Source organism: Phyllostomus hastatus, unplaced genomic scaffold, assembly GCF_019186645.2.
Source record: "Phyllostomus hastatus isolate PE091 unplaced genomic scaffold, TTU_PhHast_1.1 phas_contig_524, whole genome shotgun sequence".
Taxonomy (NCBI): Eukaryota; Metazoa; Chordata; class Mammalia; order Chiroptera; family Phyllostomidae; genus Phyllostomus; species Phyllostomus hastatus.
The window spans coordinates 11783461-11801104 of NW_025333900.1; positions in this window are offsets into that span (position 1 = coordinate 11783461).

Consider the following 17644-nt stretch of genomic DNA (forward strand, 5'->3'; position numbering starts at 1 on the left):
CAGTGATTTTATAGTGTCCCTTGGGCGCTTGAAAGAAGGTATACTCTCTGTAAGATTCAGTATTGTATAGATAGATGTGTGTGTATGTTGACACATTTATACATACACATGCATACTAATGTATACAAACATATACATTACGTATCAACTTGTTGGATATGTAATGTACATGTTTATATCTATTTATGGCTAAATCTGTAAAAATGGAAATATATAATCAAATAGATGTATATACATTTAATTTAGATATTCCTACTTATATTGTTTAGGCCCTCTTTATATTTATTTGTTTCTAGTTTGGGCTGAGAGATGAAAGTTAAAATACTCTAATACAAAGTGTCTTTTTCTGTTGTGATCATCCCTTAGAAACCGGATGTCCCCCCCCACATACACAGACAAACCCAAATTTGCGTTCAGGTGTTAAGATTAGTTATACCATACATATACCAAGGGGGTATGAAAAAGTTTGTTCCTCACCTGGTGAGACTTCCTTGGGAGGGCAGGACAAGGTCCCAAGCAGATCCCAAAATGTCTTGAGAGAAAGGCAGGAGAGGAGACTGTCTTGTCTTTTAATATGACTTTGTTAATTTTATATGTGTGTGTTTGATGGAGAAGCAATTTTTCCCACTATCCCTTTCCCCAATGCAGTTGTGATGCTCTTTTTCCCTTTGCTCTTGTCTGTGTTACTAAGATATTTGTTTTCATGGCTTTCAAATTGTCACAAGATTTTCTTTAGAGAGATTGATTATGATGCATGTTATATCTTCTCATCTCTCTGAGTACAACTGCAAGGATGAACTCATGATGAATATTCAAGCTCTTGGAAAAGTTATAGGCACCTTACCTTTTGGGTCACGACAAGTGACAGCCTGCACAGTATCCTCCTGACAGTGATGACAAGTGTCTGGAGCACTCTCAACGTAGACTTAGTCTCCCAGCATCATTTACATATATCAGTGATACCTGAATATAAGCTCTTCCCAGAATTATTAAAAATAATAGCTGAATAATGGAATAATAATTGAGACCAACTCTTCTAAAAATTATATCTGGATAACATCTATGAACATTGTCATCACTCGCCTCTACTATATTCTGATGTTTTGGCAAAGTATCATTCATTGTCATTCTTATAGAAGCAATTTTCTTTGTTCATTACATTAATAATGTGATGACTTCTTGTTGGCAAGCCAAACAATTAATCTTCTATGAGTAGGTCTAGTTTAATTTAAACATGCTAATCTTTATGCACTTCTCAGGTAGGCAGTGAGACATCATCGAACAGATAATTAGATTTCGCAGCTCCATTTTATATCTCACAAACAATAGGAAAACACCAGCCAGAAAATATAATTTCGTAGGTTGTGCTGTGAAGAGAGAGCATGAAGAGAGAGCATGTGGAGTCATACAGCATAACTACACTCAGGCAAAGGAGAACCTAAAATATTTGAGCAAATGTAAGGCTAGAAGTTGAGACTTGGGAAGGTATATGACAGGAAATGGGATTCTTTAATTTTGAAACAAGGACTATTTAACAAACAGGACTGGGTGAAGAACAAGTTGTACATTTGATATTTCTTTGGTTAATTGTCGTTTGATTTTATTTGGGAAGAAATCTAAGGCCAGTGAAGCAAGGTATATTGCAGAAGGTACATTTGTCATGTAAAGAGTCTTGTTAATGAACAAAGTTCAAGTACAGTTAAGCTAATACAGACACCAGAGGGAAACTCCAGATTACAATCACTGCTGGAAGTTCAGTGGGTCCTGAACAGATTTTCTGGAAAGAGACCTTTTCATTTATGGCAGTACTCCAGCTGGAGAGAAATGGAGCATTGCACCCATAAATTGGGATAAAGGCTGACAATTGCTATGCTACATCATAACTAGGTTCAGGATTAAGTTCACCCACAAGAGAAAAATTGAGTTACCAGATCAAGTACATTTTACTGTACAGAAGAAGCAGGACTTTTATCTTAGGTATAATATCATTTTACAAGCAGGAGGAAAGAGTTCGGAGGGGAGGACAGTACTTTGCACCAGAGACTATGCTCATCTCTAACACAAAAGTTATCTGGTCTGTTAACATTAAACTCAATTCTAGCAACTTGAATGGTAGTCCACATATTAGAAAAAAGAGAGTATTTAATATTTGGAAGAGAGAAAAGGTGAATTTAGGATGGGTGCAAACAATTACTTCTTTTTTTAAGATTTTATTTATTTATTTTTAGAGAGGGAAGGGAGAGAGAAAGAGAGAGGGAAGGGAGAGAGAGAGAGAGAGAGAGAGAGAGAGAGAGAGAGAGAGAGAGAGAGAGAGAGAGAAACATCAATGTGCAGTTGCTGGGGGCCATGGCCTGCAACCCAGGCATGTACCCTGGCTGGTAATCGAAACTGTGATACTTTGGTTCGCAGCCTGCGCCCAATCCACTGAGCTACACCAGGCAGGGCTTACAATTACTTCTTGATCTTGGCAAAGGAAGTAGACATGGTTTAACCTAGATGGAGGTTTCTCTGTGTGTACTGAGAAGGGAATAAGGAAATCACTTCCATTAAAATGAAGGCTTTCTCCTTGGTTGTGTATTCCTAACAACACGTTTCCTCTTTCCTGTCAAACCCTTCAGTTTACTCTGCACACAGAGATGGCCACCTCTCCACACAGACAGGCTTCAGGTGGCACATGTTTTGTGAGCAGAGATGTGCCCACATATTTCAAACAGATGGAGCTCTTCTTTACAGACTCCTTTTATTAGAAGAACACTGTCTCTTCCATTGTTGGAATCCATGGGGCCAAGAATCAAGGGACAGGGGTGGCTCCTCTCACCCTTAAACCTAAAAATCTATTCACAAGGTTCAATTTCTCTCTTTGGGATTTTGAATGACTATGCTTTGAGGTCTATTCTCGCAGGAGGGCAGTTTTCCCTTCATGACAGCAAGCAGGTGTCCATCAGCTGAAAGTTATGGCTGCTACCTGCTCATTTGAGCTCCACATGCAACTGAAATATAGACAAACAGAGGGAAACATCACTGGCTGGAATGATTGACCCTATTAATCAAGAAAACTTGGTAAGAGAACTATGTATCAAAGCCAGGGTCTCCTCTGGAGTACCTCTTAGTACTTCCATGTTCAAGAAGAAAAGTTAATGAAAATTATAACACCCTTTCCCCCACAAAAGTAGGTATGCCCCATAAGGATTCAGACCTTTCATGAATAAAATCTGGGTCACCCAACTAAGAATTCTAATTAGCTGGGGTCCTTGTTTGAGGTTTTTGTACAAGGGAAAATTATATAATAGTGGTCATAATCTCATAGTGGTCTAATAGTGGTCATAAACATAAAATGGGTAGTATAAGAAAAGTCTGTAAGCATATTTCAGGGCAGTATAATCTGATACAGAAACGAGGCTACATCATCTGTGTGCGGTTTACTCCATGTTATCTGTGTGTGTGCACATACATGAATACACACACATGTGTTATGAATGATTGTTTCATCATTTCAATAAATGAATGAACTACTTCATCTGTTTTGAACACATTTTCTCTAATCAATCCTTATTGCAAACATGTCTGCATTAAGCACATTTGTATATAAATCTGACCATTTTCATGATTAACTCCATAGAATATGTGGGAAAAAAGCTTAATTGCTGGATATGAAAAATGCATTACTCTCAGTAGACATCAAAAGTACTTTTTAATGTAAGAATTTACACTCACCTCATCACTTCTCAGTCAACGCTGAGTGTAACCTTTCATCACATATAAATATATGTATATTTATTTCATAAGCAAAAATTATATTTCAGTGCTGTATTAACTCATTAGTAAGTTTAATTTTATAGACTGAAACTTATAGTGAATTTTTGTTCACATTTTTGTTAAACTTTTACGGGTTGTAAGTGTTTACATGGCAATGGTGAAAATTCTTTACATTTACTCTCTTAAACCCTTTTATTTTAAGATTCATGTAAATAGTTTCTAAGTTTTTTATTTGCTTTTTGTTTCCTTGATATTTGATTTATAAAAAATTTTATTTTAAGCCCTGGCTGGCGTAGCTCAGTGGATTGAGCACAGGCTGCGAACCAAAGTGTCGTAGGTTCAATTCCCAGTCGGGGTACATGCCTGGGTTGCAGGCCATGACCCCCAGCAGCCACACATTGATGTTTCTCTCTCTCTTTCTCCCTCCCTTCCCTCTCTAAAAATAAATAAATAAAATCTTTAAAAATTTTTTATTTATATAGTTAAATCTGTATATCTCCATTCCTCTTGAAATTCACTTTCTTCTCATCCAAGGAGTAGGTTATAGTTGTCTGAGTCCTTCAACAATGGGTAAGAGAGTTCATGCGATCTTGAAAATATGGTAAGTAGCGTTTGTATTTCTTTCATAGCGCCTAGTACTTCTATCCACTTTATGCTTACACATCTTGTCTCCTTCACCAGCATGGAAATTCTTGAGCGTTAGCCTATGAGTTATTCATTTTTAAATATCCCCAAAACATATAGAAAAAGCTCGATAACTGTTTTGTTAAATGAAAAAATATAAATTAATAAATGCATACTTTATGAGCTATATAGAGGCTGTTCAAAAGAGCTTAATGCAGTGTACATTTATTAATTTTAACATATTCTTTCTTGCTTACATATGGATAACAAAATTGTATTTCTTGTACACATCAGAAAAAAATAATAATCTAAGAACTGACATTATACCTAAGTTTTTCAAAAATAATTTTTTATCCTTACCTGAGGATGTTTTTTTCATTGCTTTTAGAGAAAGGAAGGGAGAGAGAGAGGAAGGGAGAGAAAGAAACTTCAAAGAGAGAGAGAAGCATCAATTGGTTGCCTCCTGTAGGCACCCGGACGAGGAATTGCACAAACCTGGACCAGGATTGTATGTGCCCAGACTGGGGATCAAACCTGCAAACTTTTGATTACAGGATGATGCTCCAACCCACTGAGCCATGCCAGCCATGTCTTAAAAATAGGGTTAATCAACATAAAAGTGCCTTGTACAAAAGTATCTACTATAATTTATCATCTTATGAATTTGGCCTCTTCAATTTATTTATTTATAACATGCAAAACATCTCATAAGCATTCTGTAAGGAAATTCTATTCTGTATTTTTACAGTGCATGGTTGAAGCAGTCATAAAATAAGCCAAAGGAACCCCCAAACTGCAGATCATTAAGCAATATTTCAAGAAGCAGCCAGTGACTACTTCTCTCTGCTCCTTTTGGAAATTTGCCTCAGGTTAGATTATACACAACCATTCAAAGAAATTGAATTCTAAACTAAAATGAATGCATTGAGTTCAAAAGAACATAGGATATCTTTCTGGAGTCAGAATTGAGATCATCACCACTACTATATAATTTTCCTTTGTGAAAAAAATAATTTCTTATTTTTGACAAATGCCAAAATATTTTTTGAAAGAAGAAAATCTTAACTTTCTAGTAATCAAAAGACTACTGTCTTCACGTTTGTGTTTTTAGCCTTTTGGAAGCTGTAGAGAAATGACCACTAAATGATTTTGTCATGCTCAACACTATGGCTCTCAATATCATGCTCAAGGAGCTGCATAAACTCACATTTTAGGGGAAATAACATTGCAGCTGAGATTCTCAGTATAACAGGTGTCCCCCTGCTTACAAGTCAGCCATCCCCATGTTTTATATAAAGAATGGTTGGCTCCCGGAGGAGGAAAGAAGTGATGCTTCCATTAGCAAATAGTTTTCAGATAGAGAAAAATGCTAAACTGTCTAATTTTATATGCATTTTCATGTATCTCCAGCATAGCACACGAGGTACCATTCTTCCCAACCAATGCCTTAACAACAGATGGTTAAAAGGAAAAATAAAATCAGGCCTTTTGGTCTCAGTTATCACTGTCTGCGCTTCCCTTTGCGATCACCATATAAGGCTTTTTGCCCTATACCTTTGTTTTTAGTTGGAAGTTCAAGATCTTAGTCCGTTAAAAATTGTTCATTTCATATCATAATCTATAATTTATAATCACTATATGATATCCAAATACCTTGATCCCATTCAGTATCTATGCCCCGCCTCAGTTTAATGAATTGCTCCTCTAAAGCAGAGGTTTGTACTCAGTCTCATTCATTTGCAATTATAATATCCAGCTTTTCTCAGTAATTCTATGTAGCCTATTTTTACGGACTCTGTTCCTGGAACTTGTTCTTACAGAAAAATAACAGAACAAACCAACCTGTGCTATCTGTTTTTTTTTTCTTTTTGTTTGTTTGTTTTTGTTTGTTTTTTAATAAACAACTGCTTTTACCAAAAGATGCATGTTCCCTATTAACTTTTCGGACTGAATACTGGTCTACGAGCATTCTCTCAATGAAAAGGGCCTGGTTCTCACTTTTCCAACATAAGAAATATATTGCAAGAAGACTTTAATAACATCGATTGATTATTTCCCTTTGTCTGCCCATGAGGTTTATGTTTTTAGCCAATTATCTATAGGTTGGTTCATCTACAAATATTGTCAACATGTGCAGAGAAACAACAAATGCAGTGCAGGAAAAGCATGATAGTGGATTTCCAAACAGTCTTCATAAACCACCTTTCATGTTCCCTTAAAAATCCCAGGGGAGTAGAAAAATGAAAATACCAAGTATTAGTTCTGATGTTAAAGAGATACTTCATATTGTAAAAGAGATACAAACTAGCTCTGTAAGAAAATAGCCTTAAATCAATTTTTAAAAAGAAATAAAAATATAAGTATGTATTTCAAGAAGATTCAACCCCTCAGATAAAATGTTGTGCATTAATATAAATTGGGAAAGAGATAAAAACACATTTTTCTTTGTTTTTAATACATGAATATGACAGATTTTGAAATTTGCCACTTATGCAATTCTATCCAACTTTCTCAAATTTGTCCTATGCAACTTTGAACAGTACTTTAGTCATCAAAATATAATAATGAACAATCATTTTTTCAACAAATATTTCTTTTGTGCATTCTTTGTGCCAGAGTCTGTTAGCTACTGGAGCTATAGTATCTAACAGGCCAGGTAAGACCTCAAAATCCATGTAGATGGAGTTCATGGAGTTTATATTCCAGAGAGGCAGACAGATAATGAATGAGGCAAAGAAACAAATAAATAATTGAGAGACTTTCCTCCGATATTGATGTGGGTTAATAAGACAATAAACCAGAATAATATAATGAGAGAATGACGAAAAGTGGTGGGCAGAGTTATGGTTTTATTATGAATCCATGCTCAAAGAAAGTCAGAAAGAGTTGATATAGAACTTAGCTATTGCCATACACAATCATAAACACTGGACAATATACATATAAAGCATCAGTTTGCAGGAATTGGGTTGGACTATGGTCCTCAAAGGAGGGGACACAGGAGGTGATTCCTAAATTTCCTTCACACAGGCTTCTCCCTGAGGGCAAAGGCAGGTATTCTCATTCAGTGGAAGAAACATACATCAGTGTTAGAAATTGCCATGCTGCTGAGATTTGAGGTAAGAATCCCAGGACAGGACCCATTCATATCAGCATTGAAACTCCCTTGGAGTCCTAGACTACCATGAAAGCTGAATATGGAGAGCTGAGCAGAGATTTTGTTATGGGAAATGGACTGGGCTCAGGCAGGTCAGCCTTGGGGCCAGCTGGCAGTGTGTGGATTCTTGATTTCATACAGGAAAGATTTCGTGACACAAGTCCAGGTGATTTTGAGAGTATGTTTATTACAGCTGAGGACAGTGAAACAAGGAAGGGCCTGGGATAGAAGCAACAGGAAAGGCTGGGGGTTGGGGGGCAGGCTACTGTCAGCTCACTGGAAAGGCTGAAAAAAGGGGGCCTTAGAGACAGGTTCAGGGAGTTAGCTCTGGTTAAGCTGCTGCTGCTTGCTGCTCCTTTTGTTGCAAGTCTTGTGGGGACTCTTACAGTTTAGAAGATGCATGGCTGTGAGGGAAGAAAGGCATGGGCATGCCCTGGGTCCTAGATGTTGAGCGTTTTAAAGGCTGGGGCTTTAGGGGAAGATCTCAATAGAATATTCATTAGCTTTATTCTGTTGCACCAAAATTAGATTTATTCTCTTAACTTCAACCCACTTTGGGTGTGTTTGGCACAAATGGCACTAACTGGATCTCTCTTATCTATTTCCCTGAGTAGGGTGACTTAAGCTATTTACCCTCTGGTTACGGGAGGATAAGTATAAGCCATTTACTCTTCTGTATCCTGGGCTAGGGAAGATAGGATTTTGTGATGTACCAAATGGCTATAAACTACTTGGCTGTTAATCTGTGTCTCAGTTTCCCTATTCCACTGCGTCCTGGCTTACTATCCTATCTCACTTTCATATGCCACAAAGTGCTTGTGGAAAGTTAGAGTTCAGATTCAGCTAGCCAGGAGGGATGTTTGTAAAATCTTGGGCATTTGGCTAAAAATCTTAGGAAGGCCACATTCTAAGAGCAGGAACTAACCCAAGGAGGAAGGGTACAGGTTTTCCTTCATGTGAATTTAATTCTTTTACAAATTTTTTATTATTCTTGGCATTAGTGTATTTTTAAAGAAATAGCTCCCTAATTAATAATATGACCATTCATCTATTTATTTCCCAGCTAGAAAAAAATGGTTGCTTCTGTTTTGAAAGTTGTTGATTTCTAAAAAAATTTTATCATCAAACATGAAATATTTTCTATTATTAGATTTATAGGAAATACTATTATTTTTAACATTTTAATGATTCTTAAAAGTTTACCAGTCCCTGGTAGAAATAGCCCACCTTTAATGATTACTATGCATTGGTGAGAATGTGAAAAGCTACATTGACACAGGCAGTGGTGAGTAGAGAAAGGGCCTCCTGTGTTTATATTCAGGATACATGGATGGCAGAGGAGTAAACTAATTTCATGATTGCATTCTTTCTGCTATTTATCTCACTCAGTATATCACTTATGCTAAACTTATTCTAAACTTTGATGAATATTAGACTTTTGATTTGAAAGGTGACTTCTTGAGATAAGAAAATGCAACACTTTTCATTTGTTTAATCCTGATTGCCTTTCTCCTTACAAGTTACTCATATTCATTATTTGTAGACTTGGTTTTTTTAGAAAATCACATATGTCCATCAGCCCATTGAAATGAGTATAAAAACAATAAAATAAGAGCATTTATAATATACAGTATATCAAGATTTATAATATTCTTAGTAATTAATTTTCTTTATTAACATTAATAAATAAGTGAGAGAGAAAGATTCCCCAAACAAATGGAGCTGGATAGAAAGAAACCTACCCAAAGTAAGTCACAAAGCCTAATCACATGGTTCTTCATGAAAGAGTCTATGAACAGAGAGGAAGATGCTATATTTCTCCCTTCTGACTCAGAAAGCTGGGTTTCCTACCAAGGCAAAACCTTCCTGAACTTAGAAACAATCTGCCAACATAGAGGAGAAATTCTTGCTCCAAATAATTAGTTGCTTCTTAGATAAACTACATGGATATAGAAAAAGTACTATAAGCAACCAAACAAATAAGAATAAAAGTGTCTACAAATGGTGGAACCATGTCTATGGAGTTCTCAAAGGAAGAATTAGAATTAATAAAATGTATAACCTGATAATGTATAAAGGCAAAGGGAGATATTTTTCAAGATCAGAAAATATTCACTCAAGAAAACTTTTAAAACTGAATATGTACTTTAATCTTGGAATTAAAAAAAGCACCTGCACTCAGAAAGGGGATTTGAAACAGTGAGCACTAAAACTGGTTAAACACCAAGTTACATCAAAATGATTTTTTTAATCTGATGACTAAGTGGACATAAATATCAAAAATGATTTTTCAAAACAGAAAATTTATTAAGCAAAATGTTTAACTCAAAAATTTAATAATTAAAATGTAAAACCCAGATTAAAAATAAAACAATATGAACAAAGACGGGGAAGAAAAGCATGATAAATTTCTTGCTTTAAATAGTGAAGACTCAACTTCCAGTCAAGATGGTGGCATAGGTAAACATGGCTCACTTCCTCATACAACCATGTCATAATTATAACTAAAATATAGAACAACTATCACTTAGAACCATCAGAAATTGAGTTGAATGGAAGTCTGACAACTATGGAATTAAAGAAACCACATCCATCCAGACTGGTAGGAGGGGTGGAGACATGCAACATGCTGGCCCACGTGTGGTGGATATAAATTTGGGAGGGTTATCTCAGGAATGAGGAGTCCCAGCCCCACACCAAGCCCAGGGTTCCAGTGCCAAGAACATAAGTCCCCATAACTTTTGTCTGCAAAAATCAGCAGGGATTGAGTTGGTGGAAGAAACTTCCAGAGTCCCAAGCAGTCTCTCTTAAAGAACCCACACACAAACTTCCTCAGACTCGCCCCTCTGAGCTCCACAGCACCAGAGCAGCAACTTGAAAGATATTGGTGGCACACAAGGAGAAAATGAAGTGTCTGGCATCGAAGTGGGAAAGATCCCCTGAGACTCTATCCCACCCAACTCCCACCCAAACAGCTTTTCCACATGAAAGGCTGGTCTTGACTCATTCTTCACAACTTGCAAAATCCTCTCAGACAAACAATAGGCAGCCTCAGTGAGCCCCCAACCATCCATGCCTCTGGTAATTAGTCCCAGGACAGGCACTAGCAGCAGCCAGCCTAGATTCGCAACGTGGCTTCACCTGGAATCCTCCAAGCCCAGCACAAATAGAAGCAAACTCACATTCCTTTATGGCTCAGACAGGGTGGTCCTCAAAAAAACACATGTGGGGATAGACTTTAGTCTGTACCACCCAGGAAATCCCAGAGCCTGCACTCCAAGTGGACAGCTACAGACCACATTGGAGCATCACTTCCATGCCACCACAGAGCTGATCCTCCATGGTGGGCAAAAGTTAGTGGTTAGTAGCAACAGCCAGTCCTTGCAGCTGACTGACCTGGGTAAAGCCCTCACATTGACCTGCCAACAGCAATCAAGGCTCAACTACAAAAGGAGGGTGTACTCATTCCACATGAAGGGTGCACCTCAAGTACCCAGCTTGAGTGATAGGAGAGGCTCTGTCACTGAACCCTACAGGACACCTCCTACATTAGGCCACACTACCAAGACATGGAGTCATAGCAGCTCTACCTAATACATAGAAACAAGCACACTAAGGCTGCCAAAATGAGGAGAAACATGGCCCCAATGAAAGAACAGGTCAAACTTCCAGAAAAAGAACTAAACAAAATGGAGATAAGCAATCTATCAGATGCAGAGTTTAATACACTGGTTATAAGGATGCTCAAGGAATTTAGTGAGGATCTCAACAGTATTAAAAAGATCCAGTCAGAAATGAAGCATGCCCTAGTTGAAATAAGGACCAGTTCACAGAGAAACAACAGTAGAGTGCGTAAAGCTGAAAATCAGATCAATGATTTGGAACATAATGAAGCAAAAACCACCAATCAGAACAACAAGATGAAAAAAAATCCAAAACAACTTCCGCCAAAAGTAGGATAGTTGGAACAACTTTAAGCATTCCAACATTCGCATCATACAGGTGCCAGAAAAAGAAGAGAAAGAGCAAGAAATTGGAAATCTATTTGAAAAATAATGAAGGAAAACTTCCCTAGTTTGGTGAGGGAAATAGACATGCAAGTCCACAAAGTACAGAGATTCCCAAACAAGATGAATGCTAAAAGGTTAAGACAAATCATAATTAAAATCCCAAAGGTTAAAGATAAAGAATCTAAAAAGTAGCAAGACAAAGGCAGTTAGTTACCCACAGGAGAGTTCCCATGAGACTGTCAACTGATTTCTCAAAGGAAACTTTGCAGGTTACAATGGATTGGCAAGAAATATTCAGTCTTGAAAAGCAGGGACCTACAGCCAAGATTGCTCTACCCAGCAAAGATATCTTTAGAATCTAAGGGCAGATAAAGGGCTTCTCAGACAAGAAAAAAACTGAAAGAGTTCATCATCACCAAACCATTATTATATGAAATGTTAAAGGGACTTACTTAAGAAAAAGATCAGAACTATGAACAATAAAATTGCAATAAATACATATCTATCAACAATTGAATTTAAAAAACAAACTAAGCAAGCAAGAAGAACAGAAACAGAATCATGGATATGGAGAGGGTTTTGATGTTTGTAAGATGGGAGGGGGTTGTTAGCGAATAGGTGAAGGGGTGGGGGGATTAAGAAGTACAAATAGGTAGTTACAGAATAACCATGGGGATGTAAAGTGCAGCATAGGAAATGGAGTAGCCACAGAATGTATATGTATGACCCATGGACATGAACAATTGTGTGGGGATTGCCTGAAGGAGTGGGGAGTTCTGGGTGGAGGGGGGCAAAGGGGGAAAAATTGGACATCTGTAGTAGCATAATCAATAAAATATAATTTAAAAAATAGTGAAGATTTAAAAATGTATGTTTTTAATCTTTTTAAAATAATTTTATTTTAATTATTGTTCAAGTACAATTTTCTTTTATTCCCATCCCAGCCCACCCACCCAACCCTCCCCACCTCCCTCCTATTTCCACCCACCCTTAGTTTTTGTCCATGTGCCCTTTATACTTCTTCCTGTAAACCCTTTCCCTTTTCCCCTGAAATCCCCCTGAAATTCCCTCTCCTCTCCTCTCTGAACACTGTCAGACTGTTCTCTATTTCAGTGTCTTTGGTTATATTTTCCTTGATCTTTGTTTTGTTCTTTAGGTTCCTGTTAAAGGTGAGATCATATGGTATTTGTCTTTCACCACTTGGCTTATTTCACTTAGCATAATGTTTTCCAGTTCCATCCATGCTGTCGCAAAGGGTAGGGTTTCCTTCTTTCTTTCTGTTGCATAGAATTCCATTGTGTAAATGTACCATAGTTTTTTGATCCATTCATTTACTGATAGGCACCTAGGTTGGTTCCAGTATATTTTTAATCTTGACTGACAATGAGAAAAATGCAGGTGAAAGTAGACTTTTAAGCATAATATGTAGACATTTCAAAATATTGGGAAACATTAAGAAAACATGGTTTATAAAAAAATCAAAGATTGAGAAAATACTACAAAATAACAAAATGAACTGACATAGGACCAAAGAAATATAGAAGCAGATATAAATTTATATATAAAAGATAACAATAAATATAAAAGGACTAAAACATGAAAATTAAAATCAAAATTTAATCTGGAAAATTCATAAGTAAAAAAACATTTTTTCTCAATTTATGCTGCAGAACCAGGAAATTCACTAGTGGAGTCCTTGACTGGGTCTAAATTCAGTGGAGGCATCAATCACCTCTTCTTAAGTACAAGATTTCACATACTTTTATACATATTGTTTCAATTATTTAACCAGTTTAATTCCTCTGAAGATATCTGGATGGGTATTAAAACAAGAAGTTAAGATACTAGAAATATCAATGCACAAAAGTGTTCTATCAAGATTAATATTTTTGTATATATATAATTTGGAATTTAAAAGTGAGATTTAAGTCATAGCTGGGTGACTCAACTGGTTGGAGCATCATCCTGTAGGCCGAAAGGTTTCCAAAGGTTTCTAGTTCAAATCCCTGTCAGGTCACATGACTGGGTTGTAGGTTCAATCCCCACTGGGGTATGCATGGGGGCAACTGATTGATGTTTCTCTCTCACTCTCACTCTCTGTCTCTTTCCACCTATCTCCCTTCCTTTCTCTCTAAAATATCCTCAGGTAAGGATTAATTAAAAAAAAAAAGGGGGGAATTTAAAAGGTCCATGAGAAATGGAACTCACCCATTTGGGACTTGTTGGCCACACTGGGCGTTCTAAAAATGGAAGTGATGAGGCAGATGTTAAAAGGCTTCTCATAGAATCAAATGGTTGTTTAAAACTGTCCACAGAATTACTGACCTTTGTGAAATAGTAAAAAAGAAAGAAAGAAGAAATAGAAGTTTTTAGGAAAAGTAAACAACTTTCAGACCCTTTTCATTTAATTTAGACCATTTGTCATTCAAGGGTAAAGCATATTATAATAGTAAATCAATATTGATGCTTATTCCTACCAAACCTTAGTTGTCCTGGAGATAAAGCTACACTCGCTTCCTTTACAGTTGTCAACTTAATATTTTCAAGTGAGACAAATATTGTTTACTTGATTGCTGTCTTTTGAAAATACTATTTTGTTCTGTTTTAAAGGGAGAAAGCAATTCTGAAAGTTGTCATTCAACCAATTGTACTTGGACTTGGGCTTGGCTGCAATATAATGCAGACAATAGTCCTTGTTACACGAATCACAACTGCATGTCCCATCCAACAATAACAATTACTCTGACAACATCCTACTTGTAACCCACACTTGATACCTGTCGACGTGACATGCACAAGCATGTTTTGAAAGGAATTTAAAGGAAGAATGCTTGCCAGCATTTTTATTGTTCAGCCAAACCTGCTTGAAAATAGTAACAAAATAATTTTAATCTAGATTATTGAAGGCAGCATTTTAAGCTCTTTAGTTAATGCTCATTGAGATTGCTAAAAGAATTGTCACTAGGTTTAATCTCTAATGGGTGTGCCTTATTCATTCCTCACTATACTAAGAGAAATGCACAATCTTTATTTTTACTAAAACTTAGAAAAATTTAATTACCCAATTCACACAGCTATCAAAGCACTGGGACTGAGTCAGGGCAGAAAATCCTAGGTTTGTCCAACCCCAAAAGCTGTAATCTCAGGAACAGTACTGGCCTTACTTCCTCCCTCCTACACTGACATCTACTAGTTAGAACATGTAGAATGTTTTTTTCAAAACTATGGTGTCTTGAAGTGAACTGTTACAATACTTTTGGTGCTATTTTCTATTTGTGTCAACTGTATAAGTTTTTTAAGGAACTATGTAAAGTTATCTTCTGTTTTAGCTGTAGAATTTCAGAATGAGAATGGATTGGCAAGACTATCTCAATTATCCCTACTTTTACTAAAAAAAAAAAAAAAAGAAGAAAAAAGAAAAGAAGAGAAAATGTGAGATTTGCCCCTGGTTTCCTAAGTAGTTGGTGGTAGAGGCAAGAACAGGACCAAAACACAGTTCTTGGGAATTCTGCCTGGCCCTTTCTCAGGAAGAGGTGATGATAAATTGTTAGAAAAAGTGCTTCAGTCATTTACATATTTTCTAGAAACTTCTGTAATATGTGCAGAACAACTTGGTGTGCCATCCAAACACTCATTTTTATGTAAACAAGAATAAATTTACAAGTTCCTTTCTTTTTTCTGTTCTTTTTGTTCTCTATTAACATGGAAAATGTGTCTTCAGCTGTTTATAATCCTGATGCCTCAGGCTCCAGTCAAATTAGCATCTTGCCCATGATCCATAATATCTTTTCCCTTAAGCATAAAAGAGCTTCTCCTGCATCAGAAACAAAAACTGGTAAACAACAGCAGTTCTCCACACTTTAATCTATTTTTAGGGGTAGTACAGTGGCATTTACCTTCCCATTTCTATCCATAAAAAGAAAAAAGTGAAAAAATATACAATGTGTAAAAGAATTAAGGGTGGTTGTCTTCCTGTAAGAATTTCTACCTCACAAGCATACTGAGAAGACTAAAATTAGTTGTTAATACCAGAAGCATATTGAACCATATGGAAAGCCATTCTTTCAGCAATCACAAGAACAATTTTAGTAAAGGATAAACACAAACTATGTGTGCTTACATGGTTTCATTATGAAACAGTTCTCTTAATATGCATTATGAAACAATGCATATTTTCATATCCACATAATCAGAAAGTATTTTAAAGGATTATATTTGTAAAGTATACTAAATATCAGTAAGTCTAAATATCAGTAAGTAGATAGAAATTTTTCCTGAAGGTCATTATTTACCAATAGAAAGATCTATAGAGGTTGGAAAGGTATCTATTGTCTTCTAGTCAGTGAACTCAGCCAAATGCTCTCCAGACTCATTTACTTATAGTATGACCAGTGTTAAAAAAATGAAAAAGTCTTATTCAGGCTCGCTTGCTTTTGCTGTTATTTAGAAGTAAATCCAGAGCAAAGGTGCCATTGTCGAAGTTTTCTGAGCATTAGGCACTGAATAAGATTTATGGAAAATCTAATGCCTCCCCAGTGTTTTGTGGAAGTTTGGGAAGCTTGGCTACAGCTTCATCTCCCATTTTATGTAACACAATAACTAACCGATAAACCTGGAAACAACCTAAATCACCATAATTTTTTTTAATTATGTCCAGTCATTAAATCATCCACAGACTAAAAATATCCTTGAAAATTAATGATTTATCAAATGTGCGTGATGCAATAATGTCTTAAAAGCAAAATAGAAAACTGTGTTTACAATACCACTGCAAATATACATTATAATTATATATAGACATATGTGCATTTTCATATGCATATGTGTTAGTGTGTGTGTTGACAATAATTCTTGGCTTGACCAAACTTTAGCCAGGCTCATCTGGCATTGCCCTTGTATAATCAAGTTTTAGCAAGAATCCTGCTAAATCAATTTAACTAGAATCTTCTACCCTCAATTTCAGTCTTAATATCTTAAGTTTCTCATCCTCCACCTTTTCCCCAGGTGATGGCCGATGACCCTGGCCTTTCTTTAACAAGGAATCCTGTAAGGTTGGTTTAGCCAGAATCCCCTTTACTCCTGATGTTTCCTCTTAGTAATTTTCCAGCTGCTCTTTGGCTATAAGTGCCCACTTTCCTATGCTGTTTATGAAGATGAGCAGCCTGGTTCTACACTAAGGTCTTTTCCTCTGTTGTAATATTCCATCTATAGTTTTGCTTTGCCAATGTGTGTGTATGAAGGAACTATTCAAAATGGTGACAGAAATTCCCCAGTTATCTCTGGGTTAAAATTATGAGTGATTTTCTTTATATTTGTCTATCTTTTCTAAACTTTTCCACAATAAATTGCTTTATTTTTATAGCTAGAAGTAGCTCATAAATAAAATTAGATAATGAAAAAACATAAGTATTGTATACATTTACAAAACTTGGAAGCATTGTTAACACAATTAAAACAACCACTAACTGAATGTTCCTTTGTTCCAAAATAGTGCTAACTACATCATGCATAGACTTTCCAGTCTATGAGGTGGGCATTATCACTTCCTTTATCCAGTAGAGAAAACTCTACCTCAGGTTAAATATCTTGCCAGAGGTCACAGGTTTATTAAATAAACTTCATTCAAATCCTGTTCTATATTATTACTTAAACAAAGAACATTTATTTAAATGCTATCTTCTCTCAAATATTAAGTGTAGCTAATAGCTTAGTGTAACTAGATTTTCTTCTCAATAACTTACCTAGCAAAGTATAAACAAGATATAGGAAAATAAATTATATAATTCCTACCTTCAAAAAAACTTATGATGTATTATAGGGGAGAATGCACACGCAAATAAAGAATCCATGTACTCTACAGAGTATCCAGAAAGGGAGGGGCATTACAGCACTCCACAGGAAGCATGAGTTTTGGAGTTAGGTGGGCATTGTTGCATTCATGACTCTGTTATTGTTTGGGCAGTTACTTCACCTCTCTTTGAAGTGCTTCTGGGTGGCTTAAGAGAAGGATGATAACAATAATAATAATGAATACAGATATAGGAATGTTAAATGAGATAATGGATATAAAATACTATCAGAACAGTGAGATCTGTGC